Here is an 18,202-nt window from a genome sequence, read left to right on the forward strand (position 1 = left end):
CCATTCTTTGGAACTCTGCATTCAAATGGAAATATCTTTTCTCCTTTGCTTTTTGCTACTCTTCTTTTCACAGCTATTTGTAAGGCCTCCTCAGACAGCTGTTTTGCTTTTTTGCATTTCTTTTTCATGGGGATGGTCTTGATCCCTGTCTCCTGTACAATTTCACAAACCTCCATCCATAGTTCATCAGGTACTCTATCAGATCTAGTCCCTTAAATCTATTTCTCACTTCCACTGTATAGTCATAAGGGATTTGATTTAGGTCATACCTGAATGGTCTAGTGGTTTTCCCTACTTTCTTCAATTTAAATCTGAATTTGGCAATAAGGAGTTCATGATCTGAGCCACAGTCAGTTCCTGGTCTTGTTTTTGCTGACTGTATAGAGCTTCTCCATCTTTGGCTGCAAAGAATACAATCAATCTGATTTTGGTGTTGACCATCTGGTGATGTCCATGTGTAGGGTCTTCTCTTGTGTTGTTAGAAGAGGGTGTTTGCTATGACCAGTGCATTCTCTTGGCAGAAAAGCCATAGATTTGATTAAATGCACCATTGTTGGCAAAGTAACATCTCTGCTTTATAATATGCTGTCTAGGTTGGCCATCACTTTTCTTCCAATTAGTAACATCTTTTAATTTCATGGCTACACTCACCATCTGCAGTGATTTTGGAGCCCAAGAAAATAAAGTTTCTCACTGTTTCCATTGTTTCCCATCTATTTGCTGTGAAGTGATGGAACCAGATGTCATGATCTTTGCTTTTTTAATGTTGAGCTTTAAGCCAGCTTTTTCATTTTCCTCTTTCACCTTCATCAAGAGGCTCTTCACTCTCTAAAATTCCTCTTTGTTTTCTGCCTTAAGGGCTGTGTCATCTGTGTATCTGAGGTTATTGATATTTCTCCTTGCAATCTTGATTCCAGCTTGTGCTTCATCCAGCCCTACATTTCGCATGATGTACTCTGCGTCTAAGTTTAATAAGCAGGGTGACAATACATAGCCTTGATGTACTCATTTCCCCGTTTTGAACCAGTCTGTTGTTCCATGTCCCATTTTAACTGTTGCTTCTTGATCTGCATACAGGTTTTTCAGGAGACAGGTCAGGTGGTCTGGCATTTCCATTTTTTAAAGAATTTTCCAGTTTGTTTTATCCACACAGTCAAAGGCTTTACTAAGTCAATGAAGCAGAAGTAGATTTTTTCCTGGAACTCTCTTGCTTTTTCTATGATTCAACAGATTTTGGCAATTTGACCTCTGGTTCTTCTCCCTTTTATAAATCCAGCTTGAACATCTGGAAGTTCTTGGTTTATATTTTGTTGAAGCCTGGCTTGGAGAATTTTGAGCATTACTTGGCTAGCGTGTGAAATGAGGGCAATTGTGTGGTAGTTTGAACATTCTTTGGCATTGCCTTTCTTTGGGATTGGAATGAAAACTGACCTTTTCCAGACCTGTGGCCACTGCTGAGTTTTCCAAATTTGCTGGCATATTTAGTGCTGCAAAACTCCATTAGCCTTTGACCTGCTTCATTTTGACTCCAAGGCCAAACTTGCCTGTTACTCCAGGTATCTCTTGGCTTCCCTCCCAGGTCTCCTACATTGCAGGTGGATTCTTTAATCATGTGAACTAAAGACAAGTCCTGTTTTAAGTATTTTACTATTTGTCAACCATTACCAGCTATTATTATGGGTTAAATTCCCATAAAGGTATGTTGAAGTCCAAATCCACAGTTCCTATGTAATGTGAACTTATTTAAAATAGGGTCTTTGTAGATGTAATAGAATTAAGATCAGGTCATTAGTGCGTGCCTGCTAAGTGCTTCAGCCATGTACAACTCTGTGTGACCCTATGGACTGTAGTCTGCCAGTCTTCTCTGTCCATGAAATTCTCCAGGCAAGAAAACTCAAGTGGGTGGCCATGCCCTCTTCCAGGGGATCTTCCTGATCCAGGAATCTAACTCGAATCTCCTGAGTTGGCAGACAGGTTTTTTACCTCGAGCACCACCTGGGAAGCCCCCAGGTCATTAGGGTAGGCCCTGATTCAGATGACCAGTGTCCTTATACAAAGAGAGAAATTCAGACACAGACACACACAAGAAGGAGGACAGCCAGCCACATCAGGACAGGAACAGATATAGGTGAAGCCATGTGACAACAAAGGTAGAGATTAAAGTAATGCAGTTGCAAGCCCAGCCACACTATGGATTAATAGCCACCAATAGAAACTAACAGATAAGGAAGGATTTCTCCCTTACAGGTTTCAGAGGACGTATGGCCTTGCTAACACCTTGATTTTGGCCTCTTGTCTCCAGATCTTTTGAGAGCATAAATTTCTGTTCTTTTAAGTCATCCAGTCTGTGGCACTCTGCAACAGCAGTGCTAGGAAACTAACATGTAATTAAGTATTTTAATATTAGAATACATGTTACATATTTTAATAAACCCTGCTGCTGCTACTGCTGCTAAGTCACTTCAGTCGTGTCCGACTCTGTGCGACCCCATAGATGTCAGCCCACTAGGCTCCCCCATCCCTGGGATTCTCCAGGCAAGAACACTGGTGTGGGTTGCCATTTCCTTCTCCAAAGCAAGAAAGTGAAAAGTGAAAGTGAAGTCGCTCAGTGGTGTCCAACTCCTCGCGACCCCATGGACTGCAGCCTACCAGCCTAGGATGGAGCCTACTCCTCCATCCATGGGATTTTCCAGGCAAGAATATTGGAGTGGGGTGCCATTGCCTTCTCCAATAATAAACCCTAGAGAAAGCTAAATGGTTTGATCAGTTTATAAATTAAACTGATGTAATATCTCATTCAGATACAATCACTAGCTAGTGATAAATATAGGACTCAGATAGAAGAAATACATTTTGGGGACTTAAAATATCACTAATAAAATATATAACAGAAATATTCCAATATAAATGAGAAGTTTTCTACTTCATGACAGTGGTACAGATATGACTCTGTAAGAATTTCTAGTGAAGAAGAGACCATCTTTACTATTTCTGTTGACTAGAGATGCTTCCTGGAAGAGGCAGCACTTTGAACTGAGCTTAGGATGCCACAGATTTGAATATACAAACCTGGAGGGAAGAACTTGAAGGAACCATGTGAAGTACTACCGAGGCAGAAAGCCACATGTGAGTGGGCTATTCAACACTAGGCTCTGGAGTCTAGTCTAACTATCTTTGGCAGTGGCAAGTGCCCTGAGCAAAGTTTTGATGTTGAAACCATATTTTTCCATTACTTTCTCATGGGCTCAGCCTCTGAGGGAGCAGGAAGGGTTTCTATAAACTGTATCTTCAAAGCAGAGATGATAAGAATAAAACAAAAGGCAAACAATCAAGGAGTCAAATTCTTGGTTCCCTAAATGTCTGTAAACCTGTGGCGGAGACGATGTTTTAAAAAGACTGGACTTTTAACTGTAAGAAATTTGTGCCTTTTTCTTTCACTTTTGGAAGCTCCATTTAATTATGAAGAACTAGTGCCTGCTGGAACTGGAGCCAAGAACTGATATCTTAGAGTAGGAAAGGGAGGTTTAGACTGATTAGCTTATGGGAAGAGAGATCACAAAGGAATGTAGCTAGACCTTAGGAACAATGGTTCTCAGGGAAGTGCCCATCCCTTTATTTTTCAACCAAGCCCCAGAGAGTAGACTAGACAAACCCCCAGATATGAGAAGAAAAGACTAGCTGCTTGGCTTCCCACAGTATAATGTAGAATTCTGCAAGTCTTATGGGAAAACCCAATGCCCAGTTGGCACCCAGGATTAGACTAGCCATGATTGAAGGAGTTTTAAATCAGTATGAGGTCAACTACACAAAACCATGAACTCCCAGAATAGTGTGGGAAGATAACCAATATTTCTGAGCAACCAGTCCCCAGCAAATGTTCAGAATTTTTAGCAGGATCAAGGTACCAGAAGAAGACTTGTGTTTAGGACAAAGAGGATATGGATAACATGGTTCTGACAATGAAAGCAGACATGAACTGGGTCCTTTAAGGTAATAGAGTAGTGAGGGCCAGAGGAACATGAACTACATTTCCATGTGAACCGGAGGAGCCAGGGACTGGCATAAGGACCAGATGCCTCTCTTCTAATGCTGGGATGACACATAACTCCACCCTAGGACTGTGATGACTCTGGGAGAAACTAAGGCGAACCACGCCTGTGTATGTTTGTGTGTGCATGCTGATGGTGGTGGTGTGTGTGAGAGGTGAAATTCTGAGACTATTAAAACAGAAATAATTTAATTACCATGAATTGGTAGAGTTAAACACTTTTGATATCCATAGAATGGGGATCTCATTAACAATAATTGCAGTTAAAAATAAAGTTGTGTTTTACACATCTGATTTTGGGAACTTTTTACTATTTAGTTTGTATTTACCACAAAAGAAGTTGACACAGAGGGTGTAATGAATGAAAATATGCCCAAGATCCCATATTTAAGCCAGGATTGACTAATGGTAAAAAGTTACAGTCGTAAAATACCAAGTTGCTGCCAGATTTAGGCTAAATACCTTCATATTAATCTTCTCCTATATCTTCAGGCAACTTTATTCTTATTGGTCAGATGAAGGGGACTGAAACTCTTTCATATTTAATAATCTGTCTGACAAAATATAGTCAGAGTTGATAATAGAACTTGTGTTGGTCTGAGAATCAAGTTCATCACATCCTGCTTTATTTTAGTCAGAGCATGTTTCATATTGTTCAAACTAAACTTTTTATAAGAAAATAGCTGTAGTTAGAGGTGAGTTGTTATTTTGAGTTTCCTCTGCTGGAGTGTTTACTGCTTTTCAATTTCAGTCACTGTGATTATATTTATAACATATATATTATGTTAATATGTAACATATAACATATATCTCTCCTTGGTCTTTCTTTGCTTATCCTCTGGCTTTCTCTCTTTGGCTACAAGTTACCCTAAAGCATTAGGCTCAAGAACAATGGAAAATGATAGGTCTCTACTTATAATGTGTTAACCACTGTTTTCATCATACAAATAGATAAAGAGCTCCTTGACAGAAGATAAAAATGTACACCTGGCCTATAATATTTTATTGAACCAGTTTGGTTCTTAAATATATTCCAGTATCTAAATTTAAAGACCACATTATCCCAGAAATGGAATCTGGTTCTGCCTGTAAAAATAAGCAGGTAATCTCAATCCATTTTGGCTGCCGTGGTCTTACTTCTGCTGATGTCAAAATTTAACTAATTCAGGAAAAGATTTTGATGATTCTTTTAAAATCATAAGGTGATTTTGAGTTGGAAACAATGAACATGCTTAATATTAATAATTATGTGATTTACTCAAATCACTAGTTTGAGTGATTAGTATTACTCCATTAGTATTAATTGAAAAATAACTGAAATATCACACTCCCTAAACCATGTTTCCTGTGAGTTCTTATCATTTTTGACTGTAAACAGTTGTATATGTCCATGGCATACTTAGACTATGTATTCAAAATTCAGTGGGTGCTTGAGTAAAGTTCAAAATATTGTAATAAGATACTGCAGAATTTTCTTGGGATAAAAATATGCATTAGAAGTGAATAATTAATGTTATTATTACTAATATAATAGTTTTAGATTAACATTGTGAAAAATGGAATCAGGATAAATTTTCTCACATTATACCTATTATGATAAAATATGAATAATTTTATATTTTAGAACAGAATTATTTATATTAATATACATGCTTCCACTATCCATGCTTCTAACCAAGAATAGCTTTTGTTCCTGGTTAGTAAAGAACACACATTTTAAAGTGACTTATATGGTTATTTTTTCCTATTCAGAAATATAAAACACTTGGTGAATATTATGGAGTATAATTTGAAGCCACATACCCATAAAGGCTAGGTCTAGCTGGCTCAGCTTAGCAGAGCTGAAACACTGATTTGAATACTTTTTCAAATACTTTTTGTGTCTAATTTTTCAGTTTTAATATTTCCTTTGCTCAGGTTCTGTATTTGATGAATATATAGGTGGAATATCTATTTTTATATTTATGTAGCCTTAGATCATACCTTAGAATTCTTAATTTTTCAAATTCCTGCAAGTTATTTTTTTTAAATATGCATTTTGATACCCAAGGTGAATATTAAAATCTAAACTTGCATTTTGGTATTAACGCTAAAATCAGCATATTTCAAACTTGGAGAAAGTTAATTTAATATATTTTTGTCCAGAAACATATGAATATTCAAAACTCTATTCCCTGTTTTTTAAAATTATCTGATCTTTATTCCCAGGGCTGAAGTTCTGCAAGGCTGCTTGCTAGATAAGTGACCACAGCAGGCACAGTTCCAAGGAGCAAGGTGAGTCATATTTGGGAATTTTGGTCATTACCAGGGTAGTAATGTTTATTGTTAGATATGAAAGCTGATATAGAACAACTAATAGTACGTGAAGTGAGTGATAAAAAATGAAGTTGATTAGAAGGTTCAGGAACTCAAGAGTAAAGAAAATACCAGGACTTGGCCATGAACAAGGTAAGGAGGTCAAGACTTTTCTTTTCTCAGTGGATTATGATTTTGAAGCAAGAGTCCATGTCAACCAGGTTATAGGTAGTATTAGAATAGAAAAATTATTTGGAGAAAAATGATCTTCAAAAGGTTTTAAGTGGCCTCAGATTCTATATTGATAACTGACCATTTAAAAAAATGTTTGTGTTACTGTTCTGTGTGGATCATGATTCTCTTCTCTCAAATGAAAAACTTTGGAACCATGTTGTTCCTTTGCAGAATTTTCTAGAATGACAAAAGACAGTTATAAAGGAGGAACTGAGAAGTATTTACTATGCTTTACACAGGTAAGTTTGCTCATGGTCACTTAATAGTTTGTTTTATTTGGAGGAAGCAAAAATCTTCTAAGACGGTCACTTATGAATTATTCTTGTAATTTGTAAGGAAAATAATTCTGATTTCTGAGAACCGACCTTGTTGTGAAGAGTGGCAGATTGTTGAAATTGATTAACTGGAAATTAGAGAATATGTTCTTAGCTGCTGGGCTGAATTCAGATTATATAAAATAAGTTAGGAAACCAAACAAATGTATTTTTTATTCTATTTATTCTTATAACAGTAAGTACACTGATATTATTGACCACAATGTATACCGTATTTTGGGCTATTCATAATATGCTTAATTAACACCTTAATATTTCATAAGACCACACTACAAAATTTAATACTGTAATAGAATATCTTTTAAAAATAGAAATTAGTATTTTTTATTAAAATATACCTAGTTTATAGGAATAACTGATGCTTTAAGAAATGATTATTTACTCTGTTAATAAAAAGTACATTTACAATTAAGACATATTCAAATTCCCATAACGTGTAATTTGTATCTCTTCAAGGAATGTTTATTACTAATATTTACTATAGTTCATTTCTTCAGCAAACAGTAAATTGTGGGATATAAACATATGGCCACCCTAGAACGATACTTTTCCTTAATTTATTAGGAGAGATTTTTCTGTGTCCATACTAATCCTTGTTTCATATTGGCACTTTCAGATCTCAGATGCAATGTTCTGAAATTTATTTTTTATTGTATCTACTTCATTATTCAGTATTACTTGAGCAGCAGTAGTCTTTGGAACAATTGTGACATGTTGGTATTATAAAAGCAAACAATAGAAGACCTTTGATCCAAGGCGCTCATAGAATAGTAGGCTATCATGACCTCTGTGTTAACAGCTCTCATGCCACCTTCATATTAACATCTAACATTTGAGTGTTAAATGCTTTACATGTATTAGCTCATATTTCTAATAACAAATCAGAAAGGTGACTCTTTTAAAGTGATCCTAATTTTATAGATTAGAAAAGTGGGTCACAGAAAGAGTAGAGTAATTAGCTTCGAGGCATACAAGTAATATCAGAGCCAATATTTGAACAAGGGCAATCTATGCCAATGTCTATGCCTTAACCCACTATGTAAGAGAAGAAAATACACAGATGTTATTGGAGCATAGGGAAAACCCATGCCAATCCGATTTAGGAAAATCACTACAGTGAAGATTCAGTTTAGTTTTGAAGAGGGGACAGAAAGAAGAGCTCTTTGAACAGTGGGGACACCCTCTGTGATAATGTGAAGAATATACTCTATGTGTTTGAGAATGGCAAGAAGTTCTGGGGGCTTGATTAGAAGTGTTCATGTGAGGAAATGGCAGTAAACAGAGCTAGGATTTGGGGGCAGGTATCACAACATAATGACAGTCTAAGAAATCTGAACTTTATTTTGGAAGCTAGGGGGGAGCTATTGAAACATTTCAAGGTTCATATTCTGCAATATGAATATACTCACCTTTTAGAAAGTTCATCTTGGCAACAGTCTGGAAGAGAAGAAAGGCTAGTTAGGAAAAAAAGTGAAGTATTTGGGCAAAAGCTGATAAAAACCCAAACATAAGTATTGATAGGGGAAAGAAAAGGAGACAAAGATAAAGGATGTCTAGTCTTAGTATTTAAAATGGCTATCATTTTATAAGCACTTTACAGTAATCTAATTTGTAAAAAAGCTCTCTGCAAAAGATTTTATTCATGGTATTTTATAATGAGGTAATAAGGGCTTAGAGATGCTTAGTAGCTTATTCAGAGTTTAGAGTTAGTCACTGATAAATTTGGGATTCAGATCCATGGCTTAAATTCCTTCTAGTCTAAGATGCTGCTTGCTATGAAAGTCTTTACGTTTGCTTTGAAATCTGCAAAGTTTGTTCTTAGAGTAGAATAGTAAATTAGAAGTATCAATCTAGCTTAACACTCATGTTTCTGATCTGGGTATGAGTTTTTGTGTCATTTCACCAAAATATAGAGGAAGAACATCCTAATACAATTTTCTCAAAAAAGATGTATATGATAGCTGCATTCCTTTATTATCTTTTACTTCTCAAACTGATCTGGCATCAAGCATGTCTATATCAAAATAGCTACTGATAAGATCAGTAATCACATTCCTGTCTCTAAATTCAAAGAATATTTTTTATACCCTTCTTACTGTGCTTCTCAGTAACATTCAGCTCTATCGTCTACTTTCTTGAATTGCAAAATTCTCATCTTTTGAATTTCTTGCAATAGCACCCTTTGGTTTTCTTCCTACCTCACTGTGTTTGTTCTCAGGCTCATTACTATAGGCCATTAAGTTCTGAAGTTACACTTAGTGGTAGAATCCTATTCTCATCTCTTATGTTTTTATTCACTTTTATGACTTCAATCATTATTAGCTATACAGAGAGAACAGATGCACTTACCTGGCCCCTTCTCTGATACCCCTTCCTGGCAACCTATAAAGCATCTCAAACAGAAGATATGAAAAATAATAAACTCATAGTATTCTCCCACAGTTCTCTTCCTTTCTCAGCTTTCCTGATCTCTGTGAATGGCACTCTAATCCTTTTATTTTTACAAGGAAATAACAAAGCTCATCTTGGACATAGCATTCTTCCTCATCTTCCATAACTGAAGCATTACTAAGTCCTGTCAGTCACATTTCCTAAATATTCCTCATATTATTTTTTCATGTGCATGGCCAACACAACATTTCCTTCTGTACTTATTGCAATCTTGGGATTCTCAATAGCCTATAAACTAATTTCCCCAAACTCCTCTGAACTTTTCTTTAATCAGTTGTCCATACTTTATTGCAGAGTGATCTGTCAGAATCCATTCCTGATCATGTTCCTCATCTGCTAACTACCCTTTAATGATGCATGTTGCTTTCAGGAGAAAAAGCAGGATTCTCACCTTGGCCTTAACACCCTGTGTGATGCAACCTGTAGCTCTGCTCTGCCTTCCTTGTCTGCCAACTTCCTCATGCAGCCCCACTGGGCCTCTTCCCACCCTTCATACTCACTATTGCTCCTTTTCCCTACTCTTAACTAGGTATTTTCTGCCGCCTTCTACCCTTAACTAGATATTTTCTACTCATCCTACAAATTTGAGTTCACACATCACTCCCTCTAGGAATTTTTCTCTGACCTTTTTATGTTATATCCCTCTATGAGGGGCCTTAGAATCTGAAGGGAAGGTCAGAAGAAGTTTTGTATCTGTTGTAATTTTCATTACCCAATTTTAATATACACAGTTAATATAAAATGCCGAGTGGATTAGAACACTTGACAGAACACAGATTTACAGACTGTTTTCTTGAACACATCATCTTTTAAAGCTAAAAAAATATATGCTGCTTTTCTTCTTGCTTTTTTTGATGGATTGCTGTGTCAAATTTACCAACACAGTGGTGTGTGGGAGGCTGTGTATATGATAATGTGTGCATATCATTCTGTGAGTTAGATCAGTGACAGAAAAAATATCAGAAGGCAGAGGTAGTAGAAATGAGAGGGAAGATACTTGGAGAAGGATACATTTATGTGGAGGGGATTTGGAAAAGATCAGCTAGGGCAACCAGGGAGGAAAAAGACACAAAGACAAATGATGTTGAAGTCATAAAAAGGACAATAACTCCAACCTCAGCCAATCTGAAATAAAACATTTTAAGCCTGTTGGACTAGATACACAATTTATCCCAAATATATCAGAGCTTGATGTGGGGTGGAGAGAGGCCTTCCTGGGCAATGGTTCTTTGATGCCCTGCCCTATGACTTTGAATCGCCTAGCCAGCTTCAAAGGAATGGCCTAAACTTGCTCTCATTCTCTTTGTATTAATTCAAATTTCTACTATGGTTTTCATAAGCAGAAATGCTTTTCTTTGTTCTGCCAAAACTTTTAGAAACAATAAACACAACTAGACATCTCCCTCAAAACTCAGACAGAAACAAAATAAACTCCTTTTGCTGAGAACTTTTTTTCCATTCAGGATGAGAATTTTTTTAAGGAGTGTTAAGAGGGGATAAAATACAAGTGTGTCATGCTTCCTGCCCCACACAGAAAGAGATCAAAATATCACAGATAAATGTTTTATTCAAACCTCAATCCAACTTTTGTAATTCATGTTATTTAAACTGTGTGGATCATTTTCTGAGGAAACTTAATTTGCTTCCCAATTAAACTAATTTTAATTATTAATACAGCCCAAACTCAGATGACAACAATGGACTCTTGATCACTGACAGATAAGCTCATTTGAATTGTAATCAACTTCTAATACCTTGAACTTTGCAAGGCTCTCTGACTGGTTACTCAACTGGGTTTTCTTCCAGTTATGGAAAATGTAACTCTTGCATTAAAAGGGAGCTAGCTTGTGAGTCCTTTCACTTTTCACTTTCCTGCATTGGAGAAGGAAATGGCAACCCACTCCAGTGTTCTTGCCTGGAGAATCCCAGGGACGGGGGAGCCTGGTGGGCTGCCATCTATGGGGTCGCACAGAGTCGGACACGACTGAAGCGACTTAGCAGCAGCAGCAGCAGCAGCTTGTGAGTCTGTTTCTGTTTGGTAAATTATTTCTTTCTCTTAAATGGCTGAATAATATTCCATTGTATATATGTACCACATTGTCTTTATCCATTCCTCTGTTGATGGCCTTTTAGGTTGCTTCCAGGTCTTGGCTGTTGCAAATGAGTTTATGGTTGCCAGAGGGGAAGGGAAACAGGAAATTTGAGACCAACATGTACACATTGCTATATTTAAAGTGGATAACCAATAAGGTCCTGCTTATAGCACAGGGAACTCTGCTCAATGTTATATAGAAGCCTGGATGGAAGGGGAGTTTGCAGGAGAATGGATATATGTATATGTATGGCTGAGTCCCTTTGCTGTCCATCTGAAACTATCACAATATTATTAATCAGCTGTACACCAATATAAAATAAAGAGCTTAAAGCGGAGAGAGAGAGAGAGAGCTAGCAAGGCATATGAGACACCAAGGCGAAGCATAATACATCTTGCTAGAGATATGTTCATTTTTTAAAAGCAAAATTTTATACTTATAGTCATAAAGATGAAAGAATATATGCATTTTTCAAAACCAAACATTGACTTGAAACAAGTTTGATACTTGTAGTGGGTCCTGGGTTTACCCTCTCACATTCCTTTGATGTCTCAATGTCTTGATAGAAAAATTTAAGAAGCCACAAGTATGATATTTCAAAGGTTTATTTAAAGTTTAGTATAGAATTGATTAAACATTTTAATAGAAAAATGCAAAGGTAAGTGTAAACACAGCTGTGGTAACTTAGGAACATTTTCTTAATTCCTGACCCCTTCCTGATGTATCCAAATGAATACCATCTCTTCCTCTGGAGAATATACAGACTCACATTCTGATTTAAAGGTGGTATGGCATAATGAAAGAATAGCTGTACCTCCAATTCTCCCATTTTTATTAATGAGTGTTTTGTGGCAAATAAATCATTAACCAAAATGGGAAAGTTAGAGGTAGAACTGTTTGAAGAGGGAGATTCTACAAGTACTCATCACCTACCCAGGTTGACCAAAAGGGTATGCGAAGCAGAACACATAAAAGCAATTAAGGCTTAACTCATTTCTCACCCTCTTATCCAAAATTCAATCCAAATTTAAGATTCATCAATTTATTTCTCACATTATTTCTCACATCTTTCCAGTTCCACTTACTCTCCCTTTCTCCAACTGCTTACTATCAGAGAATAATAATTTCATGATTATTTCTAATCCATTTTACCACCTTGCTCTTCATCCATATATGTTTTTATATTCCACTCACCTGTCAGTCTTTACACTTGCCTTCTAGACCAAAGACTCTGTCTTGGTTCTCTTTCTATTTCACTAGTCACTCTTCTGAGTCTCTCTTGCTGATTCTTCTTCATCTCCCTATTCTCTGCAGATGATGATGACCCAAGACTCAATATTCAGACATCTATTAATATTTACTCTTTTGGTTTTAAATCCCATCTGTGTGCTGCTGACTCTCAAATACACATCAATAAAGATCTCACCCTGAACTCCAGATTTGTTTATCCAATTGCCTATATAACTTTTATACTTGGCTACCTAATATTATCTCAGCTCACAGCAATGGCATCCAAAGTGTGTCTCATTGCCTGACAATCTAGACAGACGGTACAGCCATATTTTATTTACTGTCTGTATGCCTCTACTTAAAAAAAAAATCACAAGATAGAGATGTCATTTGTGTTATTCTTTCCTTATTGCAAAATAATTTTGCCTGACAGAGATGCATATATGTATTAGATGAATGAAGGAAGAGACTAGTATATATTTTTAAGATCAATGAAATACTTACGTGTTCCCCAGAAAGCAGAGTCTGAGGTGAAGAGTAATGGTTAGGAAGTTCACGGAGAGTACTCTCAGGGTAAACTCCTGGGAGTCAGGTGAAGAAAGAAGTATTAGGTCAAGGGAGAAGCCAGTCTGTGATTCCATGAAGACCCTTGTAGCTGAGTTGGCACTGTAGAGATCTAGAAATGGATCCAGGATAGAGGGAGTATTTACAGCCCACATGAAGCGCTGAAAGCAAGCTCCCTTGCGGGAGGCAGCGCTTTTCAGATAAAAGTCATGTCTGTCTCAATCTCAGTTACCTTCTCAGCATCAGGATGGACATGTGTTTTAGTCCTAAGAGGCTCCACATTTTCCACTCTGCTCTTATTTTCAAGATCAGATGATAGAAATAAATTATCAAAGTGTTTCAAAGGTATAAGAAGCAATTCTGAGGACCCACATGATTAAATATATTTAGTTCACTAAGACATTGGATAAGTCAACTTCATCATAGATAAAGAAACAAGTGGAACAGAACCTGAAAATATGCTGGATTTATAAAATAGAGATAAGTGAAAGCGAAAGTCGCTCAGTCGTGTCCAACTCTTTGTGACCCCATGGACTATACAGTCCATGGAATTCTTCAGGCCAGAATACTGGAGTGGACAGCCTTTCCCTTCTCCAGGGGAATCTTCCCAACCCAGGGATGGAACCCAGGCCTCCTGCATTGCAGGCAGACTCTTTACCAGCTGAGCCACAGGGGAAGCCCATAATATAGAGACAAAAGAGGAGTTTTCAAAGTGAAGAGCAATTCATGTGCAAGTTAAATAAAGCAAGCAAGACAACAAGGAGCTGATGTTTTCAGAGTATCTTCATCTATTTTCGTCATTTCTCTTGTACATGAACTCCTCCCCCCGCCCCACATACACACACTGCTGCTTACTTCCTACTTGTTTGATTTGGATATCATTATCTGAAGACGCTCATGGTCTCTTGGGCCACTCCTCTCCAATATGCTTCATAAGTGCTACCTCTTCTGGTAGTTCTTGGAGCAGACTTCTGTTTTTTTTTTGGAGCCTGTGAATTGCCTACCATGAGCACGACCTACTCTTTTCCTTACTAAAGGAAGTAGCTTGGAGTAGCAGTCTGCTGAGATGTAAATACAGGGCTTTCCTTTCTTTCGGGTACAGTTATGTGACGATTTTGGTTAATGAAGTGTGTCTTAGAGTTGTTAAAAAAGTGTTTTCCCTTTCCTATATTGAAAGCGTCTCTCTCTGTCTTGCTCCTTCTGTGTACAATGTGGAGATGAGACAGAGGAGCAGTGCCATCTTATAGCCGTCAAGGAGCAGTGTGAACACGAAAGCCAACATACTGGTCGGTGCAGAGTAGAGACACAGAGACAAGTCAGGTTCTTGAAGGTGGTGGTAAACCATTGCAAAATCCCTGGAGTAGTGGCCTCTGGATTTCTAGTTAGGGAAGCCTCCTTAAAATGTTTTCATTTTACTGAAGTATAACATTGATTTAAAATGTTAATTTTTGCTGTGTAACAAAGTGACTGAGTTATACACACATATATATATTAATAAATATACACATACATATTTCATATTCTTTTTCCTTATGTTTATCACAAGATGTTGAATATTACAGTTGAACTTTGTTTATCCATCCTATAAATAATAGGTTGTATCTGTTAATCCTAAATTCCCAATCAATTCTACCCCAGGCCCTACTCTTGGCAACCACAAATCTGTTCTCCATGTCTGTGAGTCTGTTTTGTAGATATATTCATTTGTGTCATATTTTAGAATCCACATATAAGTGACACAATATGGTATTTTTTTCTCTTTTTGACTTATTTCACTTAATATGATAATCTCTAGGTCCATCCCTGTTATTGCAAATGGTATTATTTCACTCTTTGTAATGATTGAGTAATGTTCCATTGTACAATGGAATGTTGTATATATATTTATACCAATTATATATGTATATATACACCAATCATATATGTGCATATATATTACATATATATGCATACATACATACATATATATATATATATATATATATATATATATATACACACACACACACACATATATATATATATATACACACACGAGGCTTCGCTGGTAGCTCAGATAGTAAATAATCCGCCTACAATGCGGGAGATCTGGGTTCAATCCCTGGGTCGGGAATATCTCCTGGAGAGGGAAATGTCAACCCACTCCAGTACTCTTGCTTGGAAAATCCCATGGATGGAGCAGCCTGGTAGGCTATAGTCCATGGGGTCGCAAAGAGTCAGACATGACTGAGTGACTTCACTTTCACTTTCATATATATACACACACATAACATCTTTATCCATCAATCTTTTGATGAACATTTAGGTTGCTTCCATGTCCTAGCTATTCTAAACAGTGCTGCTATGAACATCGGGGTACATGTGTGTGTTTGGATTTTTTTTTTCTCTGGGTATATCCCCAGTTCTGGGATTGCTAGGTTATATGGTAGTTCTATTTTTAATTGTTTAAGGAAACTCCATACTGTTTTTCATAGTGGCTGTATAAATTTACATCCCCAGTAACACTGCAAGAAGATTCCCTTTTCTCCACATCCTCCCTAGGATTTATTATTTGTAAATTTGGAAACCATTTTAAATGTTACTATTTATTGGGTATTCAATTACATTGTGTGTTGCTAACCACATTCTTAAATGATAATGTTTTCTTAGTTACGTTCCATTTTCATTCTGTATGTTTTCTCCAAATTATCTCTCATAAACCCCATATGCTAATAACTCATAAATCTATATTTCCACCAGGGTCCCAACTTCTGAGATCCAGAATGATATAATCAAATCCTTACTGAGTATCTTTTCTTGCATTTACTTAAGCATTTGAAAGTCAATAGCTTTATTCACAAACTCATTGTACTTTCCCCACATTTTTCCATTTCTCCTTATTATGCTCATAGGCACTGGCATTCAATCAATCATAAATAATGAAATCAAAGAAGTCAGCCAGGACTTCTTCCTCTTACTTATCTTGTTCAAATCATCAAGTCTTATGCCACCTCCTAAACAGTTCTTAAAATGTAACTCCTATCAACAGTGAATTATCCAGACTCTCATCATTTCTCCCTGGTCCCTGTTAGTATTCTCCTTTCGTTATTGTACTTTCAGTCCTCCAAACCTTCCATCCCTTATTCACAATGGAATTGAAATGATCTAATATTGAAATTTGATTTCTAAGCCACCTTAAAACCCCTAATTGTTCTCTATAGCCTTCACAATAATACTAAAACTCTTTAGCTGGCATGTAAGGCCTTAAATGATCTGGCTTCTTTCCTGCCTGTCTTAATGCATTTCTGCCAAAGCTTTCTGCCAATTGTGTGTTTAACTCACAGTCATGCAAAATTACTTAGAGTGGGCCATGGACAGACTGTTTTGTGCTTCCATACTTGGCCCATGTCAATTTTTTTTCGGTGAAGGACTCTTCTCTTTGTCCATCTGATGGACCTAGTACTTTGGTGCACCCTCCCAAAATGTATCATTTGTAACTTTATTTCAAATTTGCAACAAGCATTCGTCTTTCACAGCTTTTAAGATAGAAAGCCTTTTTTAACATGCAATAAACCCGCACTCAGAACTTCTAGCTCCACTTTTACTCCTCCTCATGAAGGAGTGACTTTCTTAGTTGTGAAATGAAAAGTATCAGTACATATTTTTTCACTTGGGTGGAGCTAATTTGTATAAAAAATACATATCTGCATTATGCATTTGGTCTCTGACCTCCCTTTCCATCTCAGATTAGTGTGAGCAGTCACTCTGGCTATGTATGTTTGCTCTATGAAGCCAAGATTTCCTGTGGCTATTTTTAAATTGATGAGTGTTTCAAGAAGAGCCAGCTAACTCATATGAGTCTCACTGTGTTCTCAACAACTTAATAGGAGAAAAGAAAATACATGTTCATTTTTCTCTTTCTCTCTCAACTGGTTCTGAAAAAATATTTACTTCCAACATTTGGTATATTCATTATGTATGTGTGTGTGCTCAGTCATGTCTGACTCTGCGACCTCATGGACTGTAGCCCACCAGGCTCTTCTGTCCATGCAATTTTCCAGGCAAGAATACTGGAGTGGGTTGCCATTTCCTTCTCTAGGGGATCATTCTGACTCAGGGATTGAACCTGTGTGTCTTGTGTCTTCTGCATTGGCAGGTGGGTTCTTAATGTCTGAGAAATAGTGAAAGTAGCTCAGTCATGTCTAACTCTTTGCAACCCCATAGACTATATAGTCCATGGAATTGTCCAGGTCAGAATACTAGAGTAGGTAGCCATTCCATTCTCCATGGGATCTTCCCAACCCAGGGATCAAAGCCAGGTCTCCCACATTGCAGATAGATTCTTTACCAGCTGAACCATGAGGGAAACCTGAGAAATAGAGCCAGAACAAAATTGAGAGACCAAATAGCTCTTAGAAATAGACGCATTGTTTAGAGGTACAGCAGGTAAATTTAAATGGATGGGTATGTTTGAATATACTATTTTTTTCTTTCTTTAACCTGCTATATTACTAGTTTATTGTAAAAAGATACTTTAAAGGATAAAGAATAGACAGATGAAGTAAAACATAAGACACAGTCCGGAAAGGACCTGAACATGGAAGCTTCTGTCCTTGTAGAATGTAGAGTATATGTGAATGTGTTCTTCCTATTATTTTTCATTGTGGTAAAAATACACTTAACATAAAATGTACCATCTTAACCATTTTAAAGTATACAATTCAGTGATTTTAAAAGCATTCACATTGTTGTGCAACCATCACCACCATCCATCCCCATAATTATTTTCTGAAACTCTATATCCATTAAACAATAACTTACAAATCTCCCTTCCCTGAGCCCTGATAACTACCATTGTACTTTCATTGTACTCTGTAATTTGACCTCCCTAAGTATCTCTTATAAATGACATCAGTACTTGCCTTTTTGTGACTTGCTTATTTCACATAGCATAATGTTCTCAAAGTTCATCA

General features: G+C 36.8%; 1 long non-coding RNA gene across 1 annotated transcript in view; it reads left to right on the forward strand.

Moving 5' to 3' along the window:
* Window positions 1-18,202, forward strand: part of LOC122679785 — a 221,708-nt gene that overhangs the window by 183,821 nt on the left and 19,685 nt on the right. Inside the window, exons 2-3 of the long non-coding RNA XR_006336548.1 lie at window positions 6,257-6,322; window positions 6,749-6,816. This is a non-coding gene — a long non-coding RNA (uncharacterized LOC122679785). The remainder of the gene's footprint in view (window positions 1-6,256; window positions 6,323-6,748; window positions 6,817-18,202) is intronic.

This window comes from Cervus elaphus, chromosome 3 (assembly GCF_910594005.1).
Source record: "Cervus elaphus chromosome 3, mCerEla1.1, whole genome shotgun sequence".
NCBI lineage: Eukaryota > Metazoa > Chordata > Mammalia > Artiodactyla > Cervidae > Cervus > Cervus elaphus.